Genomic DNA, 17,484 nt, shown 5'->3' on the forward strand with positions numbered 1-17,484 from the left:
ATATACTTATATTTCTCCTATTTTAATTGTTTAATTATTTATTAGACTAAAAATAAAAAATAGAAAAATATAAAAAAAGAAAATACTATCGAAAAATTTATTTTTTTACGACTATGATTTTTGTTTGAGTTAGAGTAAGTTTTATGATTTTTGTGTGAGAAAATAAAATTATATGAAAAAAAAAGTCATACTTATATAACAATTTGTGAAATTTAGGCTTGAGTCTGCTAATCGGTTTTCCCTCTCTTTGGTCTTGCTTACTGATTTCTCTTGGGAATTTCACTCCCAATACAGAAGTACAGAACAATTTATCTCTCTTGTGCTCAACCCAAGGTCAATTTTATTTGATTTCAACTCAATTGAATTCTAAGATTTTTTTGCTGTACAAAATTGATTAGTATTCTGTTCAATTATTTCAGAGTTTCGTTATGGAAGAGCGTGGAGAAAACCATGAAAAGGACCAATTTTTATTGCAAATCTAAATGTCATAGGATTATCAGTTACAGAGCATGTGCTTGAAGACGCCTTCAGCCATTTTTGTAAAAATATCTTTGTCAGGTTTGTACTTCTTCATATTTAAGTTCTTCTTCTAATTTATCCAGTATGTTTGCATGTATAGCTTTGTGTTGAATGCAAAGAAATCTAAACTATTAAAAGTCATAGTGGGTTGATTCAGATCTTGGATAATGTCTTGGCCGAATATTTTTTTTTTTTTTTTTATGTCTACTCATTGTTTTGAACCTTATAGTCTTTCTTATTTTGTGCTTTTTACCTTTTCCGGCTTTTTGAGTACGTTTGAAAATAACTAAATTACAATTGAGTTTTTCACTTCATGCTTGGGTCAATGTAATTCATATTTTTCTGATAGGTTGAAGAAACAAAGTGTGAAATAGCATTTTCCCAGTACCTACTAAGTTTCAAATTTTTTCCTAACTGAATGAAACGACCCCTAAGGTGTTCCGTGAAACTACTTGGCAGAGACGGAGCCAAGATTTGAAACTTATGGGTTCGGGATTCTAGTTCTTTTAAGTTATTAGGTTCTAAACTAATAATTTGTACATATTCCGTGAATTTCACAAGACAAATACATAGTCTGTGGGTTCGGCCGAACCCGTAAACATAGAGCTAGCTCCGCCCCTGCAGTCCTTGGGGCCCTTCTTTTAATGAACGTAAGCTTCAATAATCTATGAGTCTTCTTTATAAAAACAATCCATTATAGTCTTTTATAAAAATTGGTTTGGTTCGTCTCTGTAACTTCAGATTTTAATGTAAAAGCTAAAATAAAATAAGAAAGACAAGGTTGATATGAACAAAATTAAAATTATTACTTTCATTTCTTTGATTATGAGATGTGAGGAACTGATTTTATAGAGTAAATGATGAGGAAAGAGAGTAAAAGAAGAACGAAAAGAACAAAGAAACTAAAGAAAGTGTTCTATTTTAGATCTAAAAAGGTCAAGCCACTGATAGTCACAACTTGGCATCTCCTATATTTCACTATCCACAAAGTCTGCATTTTTATTGGCTGAACTGTAAACTATATCCACCATTAAAAAGATACAACTTAACCTCAAGGTCTCCACCTCAGAAGGACAATCACTTTTTTTCCCCTTCATATTTTGTTTCATTTATTGTGGCCCTTGTCACTCCTAAATATGAACACTGAACCAAATGTTTGAGTATTCAAAGTTAGGTGAATGAAAAAATCAAAATTTATCAAGAGAATAATTACACTTAACTCAACTGCTACTTTATCTATATTATTTTTTAGGTATTGCCTAAAGAGTCTATCAATGGAAGTGGTTTATCATACTTTTGATTTTATACCAGAAAAAAGAGTAAAGATCTTAAACTCTTATAAAGCTATATGATAGAGGAACTTTAAGTACGAAGAACTCTAATGATTAACCAGTATTATTAAAAAGCCAAGTTAGCATACTTTCCTATTTCTGTAGGTTTACAAAATTGATCTGATTAAAGGTAAAAATCATTTCTCTTGGAAGAAAAATGAAAACTCACAGTTTGGTCGTTTTTTTTTTGATTTTTATTGTGACAGATGGAGTAATCAGATATTAAAAAGCATCAATTTAGGCATATGCTGCATCAGATGTCCTCAACTTCGGTGAAAGCCGCACCCCGGAGGTTTGACCCTTAAATGGAATAGTTATCAAACTGCTTGTACTTCTGCAGGTATGACATAACTATAAGTCTATCAAACCTTAAATAATGACATGTAATCTATTTAACAGTTTCTGGAGAAGCTAAATAGTGAAATGCTTGAATATTGGGTATTCTTCTCATATGAGTGCAAAGGACACAAAATAAGCAGTATATCATCAGGTGTTGCAGCAGTGATAGAAGGATAAATTTCTGTCATCAGTTCTTTTCTTGAAGGCACCATTTAAATGTTATTTAACAAGATGATAGATCAAAAGAATGGCAATATACATGCTGAATTCCAGCGAGCACTGTAGAGCAACTTAACTGATCACCACAAAAGTTGTCATGTAATTTTCAACTTGATCTTAAGATTGTGGATCTGCCGCTGAGAAGGATATAGATACATCTATCATTTTTTGTATGTGACTGAGAAAAATTAAAAAATGAGGGCATATCTATATTCAACTTGATCTTAAGCTTGTAGCAAGTACAACATGCGTCAAGTATACGCGTGTATTTTTCCTGTTCTTCGATATTGTTTAAAGTGCAGAATGGAAAAAAATGGTGCAAAGAAGGAGCACTAACTGCTTTGGATTTGGTGGCTGAGTCATCGAAGGTACTACTCTTCCAGTTGTTAAAATTTTATTTAGGCTCAATTATGCTTTTGCTTCTGATTTGGATGATGATGGTTGATAAAGTATATATCAACAGGAGCACTTCCTATTTGCAAACTATCCTGGTAAATGCAAAGGATAAGTCTAATCGCATACTCCGAGCCAAATTCACCGGCTGCATAAGCTTGGACTGGATTGTCGTTGCCAAGATGCGCAATTGAAAATTTTCAAATGAATTGGATCGTTAGCAGTACTCACTGTTCTGTCGGTGTATTCGTTCTATCTAGAGGTAAAAGTGCAAAAAATATTGAGAAGTTTCAAGTGCATTATCTGATTTATGTGTTTAACTTTCCTTTTGTGACTTCCGTTAAACAGGGCAATGCTAATTTTCTATCACATAATGTAAAGAAGTGCTGACTGGCCAACCGGTTCTCACTTACGATGCATGCACAGAAAGCCGTTGTTAATGAATTTTCGGGAAGAGTTGGGCACATGTAAATGGAAGATTGTGCCTTATATGAAGAAGAATATAAAGGTAAGCATTATTTTGACCTTTGTGATTTTAGAAATTTATTATAGCAAATTTTTAATTTTTCATAGAGGTGTCAGCTTCATATATGAAACTTCCAAATTCCAATTAAGCAGAACCCTTGAAATAGTTCTTGTCATTTAAAGTATCAACATAAGAACTTCAAAACTATTGAGCAATGAATGACAACACTATTCTGGGAGCAAAATATTAGTATTACTTGGCTTAAAATGAGAAGCTTCTTCCTTTCCCAGTAAAAATAAAAAGCAAAAAAGAAGAACAAACAATGAGGTTCTCATCCCTTCCAGAAAAAAATATACCCTTAGAGATCACATAGAAAATAAAATTCCTAAAAAATTGAGAACCATCTAAAACTTAAACGCATAATAATTTTATTGTAGATGATTGGGGAAAAGGATGAAGAAAAAAATATAGGGAAAAGTTAGATGCCGATTATGATACTATTTCTTACTACTTCACCATTGCTTTGCTTCTATTTGCTGCATCTTCAAAACTTGTAAACATGCTAAAGGATATATTTTTGTTTTCGCTACTTCCAAGTTTATGTAAAGACACTAGAAAGATTGTACATAATACTTACTATCTTTTGTCAAACTACTATAATTTGGTCATACTTTATTGTAATGGTCATATATATCCTGTCTCTCTTCTCTGCCATTTCGTACCAAAATAAAGTTATGTGATGGTGTCTATATCTTGAGTTGGTACACATTTGCATGCATCTATTTCTCCTCTGCCATTGCATAAAAAAGTTAATAAGTAATACTTCTAACTTTTATAATATTGGGCCGTGCTAACACCACCTAGTACGTTAAAATATAAATGTTAACTTGTGAGAAGACTTTTTAGTTTCAAAGTCAGCAGACAAAACTCCATTGTCGTATTACCTCATAAATTATTTATACACATATTGAGACTTTGATATAGTGACCTAATGGAATCCAAAAGTTTGAGCAATTTAAACTTATAATTAAATTCCTCCTTCAGTGACGGATCGGTCCGTCATAAATTTATGATTTTATTATAGTACTAGTAAGCTATTTTATTATTTTTCTTTTACAATTGAATTAGTTTGAAGATAGTTAAAGTAACCCATATAATTTATGTGTTTAGGTGGCGACTATTTGTGGCCATGTCGCCACAAAGGTACGACGATCCTCCCTCTTCTAAAAATTAAAGTTTAGGTGACGGCTATTTGTGGCGACCCAAGAAGTTGCCACCAAAAGTAGTAATATAGGCCGCCTTTGACCAACGACCTTTTCTAAATATTAAGTTTTTAGGTGACGGCTATTTGTGGCGACTACAGAGTCGCGACGCTTTTTCGACCGACGATCTATCTATCTTCTAAAATTAAACGTTTTTAGTGACGACTATTTGGGAGACGTACAGAGCCGCCACTAAAAGTACTTTGTATACGTCGCCTTATGTACTGACGACCTTCTATCTTCCAATACCTTCTATCTTCCAATAAAATTTAAATTTTTTTAGGTGATGACTATTTGTAGCGACGAAATGAGTCGCCAAAGTGCTCATATCGGTTGCGTTTTACACTGCCGCTTTCTATGTTCCAAATTAAAGTTTGTAGGTGACGATTATTTTTAGCGACAGAAAGTGTCGCCATCAAAAGTATTTATATAGGTCGCCCTTTGGACTGACGATCTTTCTACTAAAATTATACAATTTTAGGTGCAAACTTTTTTTGGCGACTCATAAAGTCGCCACCAAATACTCATAGATCTTCACTTGGTCTGACGACCTATTCAGATGACGACTATTTGTGGCGACCCGGATAGTCGCCACTAAAATTACGGATGTATGTTCATATATATTCTGGCGCATTTATTTAATCTAATAATAAAATAATAGTAACAATACAACAGGGGGGATGCACATTCATATTGGTCCAAACTTTGACTAAAAGTTTTAATAAAAATTATATGTAAAATAAATAAAATAAAAACAAAAATACATTGGATTAGCCAATATTTTCCATGAGAAAAGTAATACTTTAAAGAACCATCTACTTTTCTTCAACATCTCACTTTCATGTTTGTTAGTGTTGTTAGAGCGCTACAGGAAATAAAGTTTTCGTTGATGATATTCGTGGCGACTGCTGGTAATCGCCACAGAAAGTAGTGCTATAGGTTTGCCGTTTGGCGTAGCTACACTATCTAAAATCTTAACTCAATCTTTAAAATTGGAGGTATTGAAGCTCCAACGTCGTTGTCCATATATTAGCCGGAAAGACACGTGATCATAAGCAGTACATTGTACAAGTTGCAAATTAAGAATTATTGTTTTCTTTATAAATTGTTCATTAAACTTAAACATGTTAAACGGGTCGTGCCAGGCCATTGTCAACCCGCTTCAACCCGGTTCAGCCCGGTCTTCTAGGGGGTGGGACAGGTTGGGGAGGGTTAGGGGTGTAGTCGGACGGGGGCGGGCCTGTTTTGGTAACCGTTGCCCCGGAACCAAGTTAACCCGATTACCCACTACCGCATTTTTACCGGGTTACAGCCCGGTTACCGTTATAAATTTTTTTTCGACGTTGGGCAACAACCTTTTTTTGCATTTTTGGCCATTTCAGCCTACCCCTTAAGAAAATAGCCCCCACCCCTAATAATTAATAATTTATAATTTTAACCTTTTAAAAACTATAAATAGCCCCCATCTTTGTAACGACCCGATCGGTCGTTTTGAGAGCTGTAGCCCCATTCCCCCATTTACTGCTCATTTTATACTTTATAACTGTTATGTGACTTGCCGAGGTAGTCGGTTCGGGTCCGAAGAGATTTCGGAATGATATAGACACTTAATCTCAAGGTTGAAAGCTTAAGTTGAAATGGTTGATCGGATGTTGACTTTTGTGTAAACGACTCCGAAATGGAGTTTTGAGGGTTCCGTTAGCTCCGTTGGGTGATTTGGAGGTCCGCAGTGGAATTAGGCTTGAATTGGCGAAAGTTGGAAAATTTGATGATTTATGGAGAGTTTGACTGGGGGTGGAATTTTTGATATCGGGGTCGGATTCCGATTCCGGAAGTTGGAGTAGGTCCGTAATGTCAATTATGACTTGTGTGCAAAATTTGAGGTCAATCAGATTTGATAGATTTTGGCATCGGATGTACAAGTTTGAAATTTTAAAGTTCAATAAGCTTGAATCAATATGCAATTCGTATTTTAAGCGTTGTTTGATGTGATTTAAAGGTTCGACTAAGTTTGTATGATATTTTAGGACTTGCTGGTGTAATTGGTTGAGGTCCCGGGGGCCTCGGGTGAATTCCGGGTGGTTAACGGATTGAATTTGGGCTTGTGAGAATGGCTGAAGTGCACCAGTTCTAGTGCAATCGCACCTGTGCAAGATTGCCCGCAGGTGCGAGCTCGCAGAAGCGAGCATTTGGGCGCAGATGCGGCGCTGGAGGAGATGGCCTGTGGTCGCAGGTGCGGTATGAAGGCAGCAGAAGCGGAGTCGCTTCTGTAAAAAAATGATCGCAGAAGCGGACGAGTGTTTGGGAGGCCTGTCCGCAGAAGCGAACGTGTTCACGCAGATGCACACCCACATAAGCGAGCTTTGGACCACAAAAGCGGAACTAGGCAAAGGAGCTGGGATCGCATAAGCGACTTGGAGGCTTGCAGAAGCGGAGTGAAAGGACGCAGGAGCGGAAGAAGTCGCAGATGCGGGTAAGAGGTAGCAGATGTGGCGTCGCAGAAGCGGTTAAGTGTCCGCTGAAGCGGAAGTGCTGGCAGAACACTTAAATAGAAGGGTCGCGATTTTTGCTTCATTTTTTAATATTTTGAGCTCGGGCTTTGGCGATTCATGAGGAGAGTTTCGAAGGGATTCTTGAGGTAAGTCCCTTGTGCTCATTTTTGATCAATAATATTATTTTTCCATTGAATTTCTACCTAGTTTGTGTGTATTTAAGGTGAAATTTGGGAGTTTGAGCCTAGGGATTTGGAGAGTTTAAATTGGGGATTTGAGTAGTGATTCAGTGTCGGATTTTGATAAATTTGGTATGGTTGGACTCGTGGTCGAATGTGTGTTCGTATTTTGTGACTTTTACCTTATTCCGAGACGTGGGCCTGGGTCGACTTTTTGGGTCGAATTTTTAGTTATTTTCTAAAGTCTTAATTTCATTATTTAAAATTAGTTTCTTGCAATTATATTTATAGTATGAAATTATTTTGGCTAGATTCGGGCCAATCAGAGTCGGAAAATCGAGGGAAAGGCATTCTTATTGACTGATTGAGCTTGGTTTGAGGTAAGTGACTTGTCTAACCTTGTGTGGGGGAAATCCCCTCAGAATTTGGTATTGTTATAACAATTTATGATATGTGAGTTCCGTGTACGCGAGGTGACGAGTGCATACACGGGCTAAATGTGGACATTCCAGTTCTTGCTGAGTAGTCTTTTCTTAATTCCTTAACTGAGTTGCCTTAGCATGTGTAGTTATCATGTTTAGCCTAGTGTCACATGTCTACGTGTCTTTAACTCTTACTTGCAATCTGTGCAACATACTTAGTTGAATTGCCTGCTTCCTTGATTTTGTATTCAGTCTTTAACTGTAGGATTCTTTGCTGTAAATTCGTTGTTCCATAAGTTATGAGTTGTGTATTTACTTTTGGCACTACGAGGCGGTACCTCAGGATCTCCCCTATTGCATATTTACTTTTGGGACTACGAGACGCTACCTCGGGAGCTCCCTTATTGCATATTTTCTTTTGGGACTACGAGGCGGTACCTCGTGAGCTCCCATATTGCATATTTACTTTTGGGACTACGAGACGATACCTCGGGAGCTCCCTTGTCGTGAATTTACATTTGAGACTACGAGGCGGTACATCGAGAGCTTCCCTGTTGTTAATCTCTATTTGTTGTGTAGTTACATTTCCTTAATTTCTCATTGTTATATTCTCAGTCATTTCATTATATTATTATATCTTTTACCTTGTTTCTTTTATCCAGTAGGGCCCTAATATGAATTCGTCACTACTCTATCGAGGTTAGGCTTGACACTTATTAGGTACTATTGTGGTGTACTCATGCTACTCTTCTGCACATCTTTTGTGAAGATCCAAGTTCTTCCCACTAGGCCAGATACCGGTGAGATAGCCTGTACGTGGAGACTTCAAGGTACATCTACCAGCATCTGTAGACCTTGGAGTCCCCACCTATCCTTATTATGCTGTTTATCCTTATTCTCTTTAGACTCTGAAGTATAGAGACACTTAGCATTTCTCTTAGAAGCTTGTGACTTATTTATACCGGGTTTTGAGAGTTGTAATTATTTGAATCGCAGTTTCTATTTATATTTTACGTGTTGAGATTTGAGTTCAGTTTTTTTATATCCAGTTATTCCACAAATTGTTAGGCTTACCTAGTCTTAGAGATTAGGTGCCATCACGACATCCTACAGAAGAAAACTGGGGTCCTGACAATCTTCTTCATTTGTTTTCACAATTTGCTCTCTTACTACTCTAATTCTTTCTCAATTCTCTCTTGATAGTATTACTTATTGCTCTCAAATTCTCAATTACTTATTATTTCAAGTTTCATCAAATATTTACTTTAGCCACTAAAAAAATATAATTATCAAATATCAAGTATTCAAGTGAAGTGTGGTATCAATATCATCAAATATCAATTGAAATATGATATCAAATTTAGTGCGGCATCCGGACTCCCGGTAAATTCGTTCCATCTCTTTCTCTTCTCTGGTGTTTATTTTTATTTTATTATTTAGAATTATTAATTTAGTTTTTTAATTTAATTTACATAATGGATATATTTAGAGCAGCCAAAAAAATGTATACTAGTAGGGGTGGTAGTAGTAAGAGTAAAAATTCTAAAAAATTAAGAGGTGGTACTGGTTCTTCTAGTAGCTTTATACATATTTCTAAAAGATCACATGAAAATTTAAATGTAGATTATGAGCAACTTCAAGAAGATTATGTTATATATGATAATTTAGATGATATTCAATTACCTGATGTGATGACCCAAAAGGTCATCTTTAAATTTAATAATTATTTTAGTATTTTATGACCTTGAAAAGCACTATTCATCATTCCTCGACTTGCGTGCGCAGTCCGTATAATTTTCTGGAAAGTTTTTATATGAAAAATTGATTAAAATATGAAAAAGAGCCTTAAAACTCAATTGAGTTGACTTTGGTCAACATTTTGAGCAACCGGACTCGGATTAATGTTTTAATAGTTTCGGTAGGTCCGTATCGTGATTTGGGACTTGGGCATATGCCCGAAATTTAATTTGGAGGTCCCTAGCTTGAATTATCGCCAGTTGGCGAAAACTAGAAGCCTAAGGCTTAAAGATTTTAAAGTTTGACCACAAATTGACTTTAATTGATATCGGGGCCGGATTCAAACTCTGAAAATTTTCATAGGTCCGTTATGTTATTTATGACTTGTGTGCAAAATTTGAGATCAATCGGACTTGATTTGATAGGTTCCGGCGTCGTTTGTAGAAATTGAAAGTTTCAAATTTTATTAGACTTGAATCTATGTGTAATTTGTGTATTTAGTGTTGTTTGATGTAATTTGAGATTTCGACTAAGTTCGTATGATATTTTAGGACTTGGTGGTGTATTTGGTTGAGGTCCCGGGGACCTCGGGTGAGTTTCAGATGGTTAACGGGTTAAATTCTGGACTTGAAATTCTGCTAGAATTTTTCTGATGCATTGTCTGGTTTCCTTCTTCGCATTCGCGTTAGAGGTCTCGCATTCGCGAAGAGGAACTGGAGGCAGGAGAAATTTACTCTTCACGTTCGCAAAGAGGGGACCGCGTTCACAAATGGGTAGATGGCAGTGTTCATCGTGAACGCGTGGGAGCATTCGCGAAGAAGGTAAGGCATGGCCGGGCACCGGGCGATAAGGCTTCGCGTTCGCGTAGAGGAGACCGCGTTCGCGAAGGCCAAGTTTGGCAAGGCATCTCGTTCGCAAGACTGACCTCGCGTTCGCGAAGAAGAAATCCGGGGCAGCACAAAAATGTGCTTTGCAAACGCGAGGGTGCTATCGCGTTTGCGAAGAAGAAATTCCTGGACAGCAGAACTTAAGTTCTGGAAATGGGATTTCGTCCCATTTTTCATTATTCAAGATTTTGAGCTCGGGTAAGGCGAATTTTGGGCGATTTTCACAGGAAAATATTGAGGTAAGTATTCCTTATCCTATATTAATTATATTTCATAATTTCATACTCATTTACATCATAAATTCGTGAATTTATGGAAGAAAAACCAGATTTTTATAAAATCTTCCAAAAATGTAAAATGAAGATTTGAAAGCCAATCCGATGTCGGAATTCGATAATTTTTGTATGGTTGAACTCGTATCGGAACGAGTATTCGTATTTCGTGAGTTTTTCCGGGATTTGAGACGTGGGCCCCAATATCGATTTTTAGATGAATTTCGGATTTTTATCCGGAAAATTAGTAAATTCATATGGAATTAAATCCTGCGATTTGTACTGAGTATATTGAATTGTACTAGATTTGAGAATTTTAGACACGAATTATTATTATTATTATTATTATTATTATTATTATTATTATTATTATTATTATTATTGTTATTATTATTGTTATTATTCTTATTGTTATTGTTGTTATTGTTGTTGTTGTTGTTGTTGTTATTATTATTATTATTATTATTATTATTATTATTATTATTATTATTATTATTATTATTATTATTATTATTATTGTTATTATTATTATTATTATTATTATTATTATTATTATTGTTATTATTCTTGTTATGCAGTGCAGTCTTTCCTGGCCAAATCAAGGATTTGGGGCTTCTTGCTACGCTACAACACTATAAAAATCCATTTTGATTAGTAATATATATGAATAGAAAGATAGATCCATCCATCTATCCTATCCGATTTAGATTTTGATATCTAAAAAAGAATCGATTTCATTCAACGTTTGATTCAAAGAACTGCGCTTAGCCCCCCCGCTCATGAAACGGCTCTGCTGCAATGGATGGCAGAGGGTCCGTAGTACCCGAAGCACTGGAGTGATCCAGTAGCCGGGAAGGGGCCTAGAAGTGCCTACTACTACACCACACTACACTTGGCTCTACACATTTACAGAGCTAACCCCTGTCCAGTGCCTGGCAGAGCTAAGGGGGCTTCAATCCTTACTCTTTATCCCCATCTTCGCCCAGGCTAACGGGGCCTTACTTATTCAGGGGGGAGCCTCGAAAAGCACTGTTGAGAGGAAGATCCTTGGCCCCTCTTCATTCTCTACAGGGTTCCAAACCTTTCTTCAACATAGGTGACAACGAGCCAGGCAGAGATGGAAGAGATCAAACACGGGAATAAGAAGCAAGCTCGCCTTCCTTTTTGATCATTTTGATAGAGGGGGATGAAGAAAGTGGACAAAACAGACTCGCATTTCTCATCGAACAAATACAGGAAAAGAATCATATTGAAAACGCTCCTAACCCAACCCCTTCCTTCGTAGAGCCCGTGTATTGTAAGTGATCCGAACCTGCCCGGAGCGAGCCTCCCATAGAGGCAAGTGAAGTTGGTGAGCCGTATGATGGGCAACTATCTCCTGCGGTTCGGAGAGGACTCAGCTGTTTATTGTTGTTATTGTTATGAATATATTATATTATGGATGTTCATTTAGTATTCCGTTGTAAATAAGTTTCCTGAAGAAACTTATCCATATGAGGCTCCGCCATAAATATGTTTATCCATTTAGTACCTCATTGGAAATAAGCCTCCTGAAGAAGCTTACCCTTTCGGTACTCCGTTATGGATAAATATTACCCATGGTAGAAGATTATCTATATGTGGTACAACAGCTTAAAGTAGCAGCTTACAAGCACCTTACACAACATCTTACAAGCAGCTTACACAGCAGCTTGCAGCAGCAGCTTACAAGCAGCTTACACAGCAGCTTGCAGTAGTAGCTTACACAGCAGCTTGCAGTAGCAGCTTACACAGCAGCTTCCTTTCTTCTATAAATAGAGGAGAATTCAGTTCATTATGTACATAAGTTTGAAGTCAGAATAATATATCAGTTTCTCTCTATACTTGTCTTTACTTTACTGTATTTATTTTATAACACGTTATCAGCACGAGACTCTACCATCTTGAGCAAATACTTTGAAAGTATCAGAGGTACGAATTTTCTTTTTCTAAATAATGTCAAATCTTTCTAAACTTGAGTTTGTAGCCCTGGATATATCGGGCAAAAGCTACATGTCTTGGGTGCTTGATGCCGAAATTCATCTTGATGCGATGGGTCTGGCAGACACCATCAAAGATAAAAATCAGGCATCAAACCAAGACCGTGCCAAAGCAATGATATTCCTACGCCATCACCTTGATGAGGGCCTGAAAATGAAATATCTTACTGTTAAAGATCCAGTCCTACTGTGGAATAATTTGAAAGATAGATATGACCACCTGAAGATGGTCGTTCTTCCACAGACACGTTATGATTGGACTCATCTAAGGCTACAAGATTTTAAATCTATCAGTGAGTATAATTCTGCTATGTTCAGAATTATTTCCCAATTGAAACTATGTGGTGATAATATTACTGATCATGATATGTTGGAGAAAACTTTCATCACTTTTTATGCCTCGAACATGCTCCTGCAGCAGCAATATCGAGAGATGGGATTTAAAAAGTATTCTGAACTTATCTCACATCTTCTTATAGCCGAGCAACATAATGGGTTATTAATGAAAAACCATGAAAGCCGACCTACTGGTTCATGTCCATTCCCTGAAGTGAATGAGATGAACTTCCACCAAGCTAAGCGTGGAAGAGGACGTGGCCCAGTCGTGGTCATGGTCGTGGTCGGGGAGGAAACTCTAATCGTGGTAATAACAATGCACCAAAGAACCCTCCTCACCACCAGCAGTGGAAAAGGAAGGAACAAATGCATGAAGCGGTGCAAACAGCAAAGCCAGAAAATGCATGCTATAGATGTGGAGGAAAAGGGCACTGGTCACGTACATGCCGTACGCCAAAGCACCTGGTTGAGCTATATCAAGCCTCCCTGAAGAAGACAGAGAAAAATGCTGAAGCAAATTTTATTTCTGAAGATAATTTAGACTTCATGCATTTGGATGTAGCTGATTACTTTGCACTCCCAGAAGGAGAAACAAGTCATGTGATCGGTAGTGAATCTGTAGAGATGTAAATATTTTAATTTTTGTTATTTGTAGTAGATAGTATGGTTATGTAATTTTTGTACATAAATAAAAGTTATGCTTTGATAATAATGTTTACTATTATATTTATTTTGTTTATGTCATTTTGAAGAATATGGATAATCCTCAAATTATGTTTGGATCAAAGACCAATCATGAAGATATTTGTGTAATTGATAGTGGAACAACTCATGCCATATTCAAAGATCAGAAATATTTTTCTTATTTGCATAAGGAAAAAGCAAATGTTTCTACAATTTCTGGTAATATAAGCTTAATTGAAGGCTCCGGAAGAGCTATTGTATTTCTGTCTAAGGGAACAAAACTTATTATCGACAATGCATTGTTTTCCTCCAAGTCCCGAAGAAACTTGTTGAGTTTTATAGATATCCGCTGAAATGGGTATCATGTTGAGACAATAGATGAAATGAGCGTGAAATATCTTTGTATTACAAAGAATATTTCTGGCCAGAAATGCATTGTAGAAAAGTTACCAACTTTATCTTCTGGCTTATACTATTCAAAGATTAGTACAGTTGAAGCACACTCTATCGTAAACCAGAAGTTTACTGATTCAAATACTTTTGTGCTTTGGCATGGCCGATTGGGCCATCCTGGATCAATAATGATGAGACGAATTACTGAAAATTCGAGTGGGCATCCATTAAAGAACCTGAAGATTCTTACAAATGATGAATTTTCTTGTGATGCTTGTTATCAAGGCAAAATGATCACTAGACCATCACCAATGAAGGTTGGCATTGAGTCCCCTACCTTTTTAGAACGTATACATAGGGATATATTCACCCACCAAGTGGGTGGACCTATTCACCCACCAAGTGGGTTGTTTAGATATTTTATGGTCCTAATAGATGCATCTTCAAGATGGTCTCATGTGTGCCTATTATCATCTCGCAACCTGGCGTTTGCAAAGTTATTAGCCCAATTAATTCGATTAAGGGCACAATTCCCAGATTATCCTATAAAGGCTATTCGCCTTGATAATGCTGGAGAATTCTCATCTCAAGCTTTTGATGATTACTGTCTATCAGTTGGGATAAAAGTTGAACATCCGGTAGCTTATGTTCATACTCAAAATGGCCTTGCAGAGTCATTTATTAAACGACTGCAATTGATAGCAAGACCACTACCTATGAAAATAAAATTGCCCACTACTATTTGGGGCCATACTATCTTGCACGCATCATCACTTATCCGTCTCAGACCAACACATTATAATAAATATTCTCCGTCACAATTAGTTTTTGGTCATGAACCAAATATTGCCCATCTACGAATTTTTGGATGTGCTGTATATGTGCCAGTAGCACCACCACAGCGCAGTAAGATGGACCCCCAAAGAAGGTTAGGAATATATATTGGGTTTGAATCACCCTCTATTATTCGCTATCTTGAACCATTGACAGGAGATTTATTTACTGCTCGATTTGCAGATTGTCGATTTGATGAAACAAATTTCCCACAATTAGGGGGAGAGAAAAAGGAAATCAAAAGAGAAATTATGTGGAAAGTTTCATCATTATCTCACTTTGATCCACGTACCCCTATATGTAATCAGGAGGTCCAGAAGATCATCCATTTACAGAATATAGCAAATCAAATGCCAGACACATTTACTGATTTAAAAAGGATAACTAAGTCACATATCCCTGCAGAGAATGTGCCTATCCAAATTGATGTCCCAGCAGGACTATCTATTAGCATGAGAGCTAGTGAACCTAAAGCACGCCTGAAGCGTGGTAGGCCTGTGGGTTCTAAGGATCGAAATCCTAGAAAAAGAAAATCGGTAAATGATCAAAATGATATTATGAAGGGATCTCCTGAAGAGAACCAAGGTCTGATTAGTTATGGGATTCCTGAAGAAATCAATGAACCCGAGACTCAAGTGAGCGAGGAACTTTTAATAAGTTCTACTGGCGATGGGATTAATTTAAATCAATCTGAAATAGTGGTGGATATTGCATATAATGTTGCACTTAACATTATGCAAGATAGTGAGGATTTTGAACCCCGATCTATCGAAGAATGTCAACAAAGATCTGATTGGCCAAAATGGCAAGGGGCAATTCAATCAGAATTGAACGCACTTGCTAAAAGAGAGGTTTTTGGATCAGTAGTCCAAACACCTGCTGGTATAAAACCAGTTGGTCATAAATGGGTTTTTGTGCGAAAAATGAATGACCAAAATGAAGTTGAAAGATACAAGGCTCGCCTTGTCGCACAAGGATTCTCACAACGACCTGGAGTCGATTATGAAGAAACATATTCACCTGTTATGGATGCCATAACATTTCGATATCTCATCAGTTTAGCCTTACGTGAAAGGCTTGAAATACATATGATGGATGTGGTTACAGCTTATCTGTACGGATCACTTGATAATGAGATTTACATGAAAATCCCTGAAGGATTTAAAATGCCTGAAGCATATTCAAAATCTCGGGAAATGTACTCAATCCGATTACAAAGATCTTTGTACGGTTTAAAACAATCTGGGCGCATGTGGTATAATCGCCTCAGTGAATATTTGCTGAAAGAGGGTTACATAAATGATGTTATTTGTCCATGTATTTTTATAAAGAAAATAGCTTCAGAATTTGTTATACTTGCTATTTATGTTGATGACATAAATCTTGTTGGAACTCCAGAAGAGCTCCAAAAGGCAATTGAATATCTTAAGAAAGAATTTGAGATGAAAGATCTTGGAAAGACAAAAATTTGTCTTGGTCTGCAAATTGAACATTTAGGAGACGGGATCTTTATCCATCAATCCGCCTATACAGAAAGGGTCTTAAAACGCTTTTACATGGACAAAGCGCACCCATTGAGTACACCAATGGTTGTTCGATCACTTGAAGTAAATAAGGACCCGTTCCGACCTCCAGAAGAGGATGAGGAACTCCTGGGTCCTGAAACATCCTATCTCAGTGCAATTGGTGCACTTATGTATCTTGCTAATGTTACAAGGCCTGACATAGCATTTTTTGTTAATTTATTAGCAAGATATAGCTCTTCTCCTATACGGAGACATTGGAACGGGATTAAGCATATATTGCGATATTTAAAGGCAACTCTTGATATGAGTTTGTTTTATGCTAACAAAGATAGTGCAGATCTTGTTGGTTATGCAGATGCAGGTTATTTATCTGATCCCCATAAAGCTAGATCTCAAACCGGGTACGTGTTTACATGTGGAGGTACTATCATATCATGGCGCTCCACAAAACAATCTATTGTTGCTACTTCTTCAAATCATGCTGAAATAATAGCTATTCATGAAGCAAGTAGGGAATGCGTATGGTTGAGATCAATAATTCATTTTATTCGAGAAAAATATGGTTTGGAATGTGAGAAAAGACCCACAATTTTATACGAAGACAATGCTGCATGCATAGCCCAATTGAAGGGAGGATTTATAAAAGGAGATAGAACAAAGCACATTTCACCAAAATTATTCTACACACACGATCTTCAGAAAAATGGTGACATTGATGTGCAACAAATCCGTTCAAGTGACAATCCGGCAGATTTATTCACCAAATCTTTACCAACTTCTACTTTTGAGAAGATGGTATACAAGATTGGAATGCGGAGACTTAAATATTTGAAACAAGGTTTTCATCAGGGGGAGTAAAATACGCGATGTACTCTTTTTTCCTTACTAAGGTTTTTTTCCACAGGATTTTCCTTATAAGGTTTTTAATGAGGCAGCTAGCAATGCGTATTACTAAATATGTGTACTCTTTTTCCTTCACTAGGATTTTTTTCCCACGGGGTTTTTCCTAGTAAGGTTTTAACGAGGCACATTATCTTTTAATGAACATCCAAGGGGGAGTGTTATGAATATATTATATTATGGATGTTCATTTAGTACTCCGTTGTAAATAAGCTTCCTGAAGAAGCTTATCCATATGAGGCTCCGCCGTAAATATGTTTATCCATTTAGTACTC

The 17,484-nt window shown here is 36.7% G+C and overlaps 1 long non-coding RNA gene across 7 annotated transcripts in view; it reads left to right on the forward strand.

The window, feature by feature from the left end:
• Positions 1-202: 202 nt before the first annotated feature.
• The window catches only part of LOC107815589 (uncharacterized), a 20,773-nt gene continuing 3,491 nt past the window's right edge, over positions 203-17,484 (forward strand). The window contains exons 1-7 of one of the 7 annotated variants that reach the window (XR_012695313.1): positions 203-333; positions 420-558; positions 2,057-2,776; positions 2,872-3,063; positions 3,150-3,309; positions 7,512-7,580; positions 8,285-8,655. This is a non-coding gene — a long non-coding RNA (uncharacterized LOC107815589). Of the gene's footprint in view, positions 334-419; positions 559-2,056; positions 2,777-2,871; positions 3,064-3,149; positions 3,310-4,437; positions 4,457-7,511; positions 7,581-8,284; positions 8,656-17,484 lie in introns of those variants that run through there. The other 6 variants (XR_012695312.1, XR_012695314.1, XR_001654766.2 and 3 more) reach the window with 6 other exon arrangements.

This window comes from Nicotiana tabacum, chromosome 10, assembly GCF_000715075.1.
Source record: "Nicotiana tabacum cultivar K326 chromosome 10, ASM71507v2, whole genome shotgun sequence".
NCBI lineage: Eukaryota > Viridiplantae > Streptophyta > Magnoliopsida > Solanales > Solanaceae > Nicotiana > Nicotiana tabacum.